The sequence below is a fragment of the Suncus etruscus genome, chromosome X (genome assembly GCF_024139225.1).
Source record: "Suncus etruscus isolate mSunEtr1 chromosome X, mSunEtr1.pri.cur, whole genome shotgun sequence".
Taxonomy (NCBI): domain Eukaryota; kingdom Metazoa; phylum Chordata; class Mammalia; order Eulipotyphla; family Soricidae; genus Suncus; species Suncus etruscus.
The window spans coordinates 62,992,267-62,993,733 of record NC_064868.1 but is presented as its reverse complement, the minus strand read 5'-3'; the positions used below and the strand labels follow the sequence as shown (position 1 = coordinate 62,993,733).

Here is a 1,467-nt window from a genome sequence, read left to right as displayed (position 1 = left end):
AGCTCCTGACATGAAGCTCACCACAGGGATCGTTTAGTGCAGACACAGAAATAATTACACTGAAAACACATAACAAAATGTTACTGAACAAGGGAAGTAGAAAGCCTATCTAGAGTACAGGCCTGTGTGGGGAGGAAGGACACTTGGGATATTGGTCATGGGAATGTTGCACTGGTGAAGGATTTATATGTATATTAAAAATTCAGAAAAAAAGAAAAGATAAGGTCTCCCAATTCTTACCACAGGCTGTGTTCTGTACACTGACTGTATAGAAAGAAGAGGTACAGTAAATGCACCCCATATACACCTCAACCCCGGCCCTTTGCCTGGTCTGTATTGTGAATTGGGGGACAAAAAATGACAGCCTCAAAGAAAATATTTACAAGGGCTGGAATGATGTTAGTATAGGAATAGGGCACTTGTCTTGCACATGGCCAAACTGGATTTAATCTCCAGCATCCTATATGTTCCCCAGAGCACCTCCAGGAGTGATTCCTGATTACAGAGGCAGGAGTATCGCCTGAGCACAGCTGGGTATGGCCTAAGAACAAACCAAATAATTTACAAATCACAATATATGATAGTAAAAGATTTACTAGTGTGCTATCATGATCAGTCTTAAACACTAAATCCAAAGCCAACGACAACAGAATTGATACTCAATCTACAACAAGCTAGACACAGATGTGACCACTTGGGAGACCAACCTGGGAGATAAGGGAAGGGAATATGGGATGCATGCTGGGAACGAGGGTAGAGAGAGGACAACTTTGATGGTGGTAATTCCCCTGATTCAATGTCAATATGTACCTAAAATATTACTGTGAAAGATATGTAATCCACTTTGGTCAAAATAAAAATCATTGGGGCCGGGCGGTGGCGCTGGAGGTAAGGTGCCTGCCTTACAAGCGCTAGCCAAGGAACGGACAGCGGTTCGATCCCCCGGCGTCCCATATGGTTCCCCAAAGCCAGGGGCGATTTCTGAGCACATAGCCAGGAGTAATCCCTGAGCGTCAAACGGGTGTGGCCCAAAAAAACCAAAAAAAAAAAAAATAAAAAAAAAAATAAAAATCATTATTAAAAAAATCATGTTTTCAGTGCTACTGAGTCTGTGTTTTGGAATTACAGCTATATCACTTTCCCATATTACCAATATAATGGATGTCCCAAACCCTGTTCTACCATTACTTCCCTTTCTCACCTTCTTTGTACGCCCTTGATTTTTTTTTTTTTTGGGTCACACCAGGCAGCGCTCAGGGGTTACTCCTGGCTCTAGGCTCAGAAATCGCTCCTGGCAGGCTCGGGGGACCATATGGGATACCGGGATTCGAACCACCATCCTTCTGCATGAAAGGCAAACACCTTACCTCCATGCTAACTCTCCGGCCCCATGCCCTAGATTTTTATCTTTATCTTTTTCCTCCCTAAACTTTGGGGTCAATGGTCATCTAGAAACCCTCCTTACTA

At 43.3% G+C, this 1,467-nt stretch overlaps 1 non-coding gene across 1 annotated transcript; it reads left to right on the top strand.

Annotated features, from left to right (window-relative positions):
- The first annotated feature begins 223 nt into the window (after window positions 1-223).
- Window positions 224-356, top strand: LOC125999769 (small nucleolar RNA SNORA51). Its single transcript, XR_007492240.1, has one exon. It is a non-coding gene; the product is annotated as a small nucleolar RNA SNORA51 (small nucleolar RNA).
- Window positions 357-1,467: the final 1,111 nt, after the last annotated feature.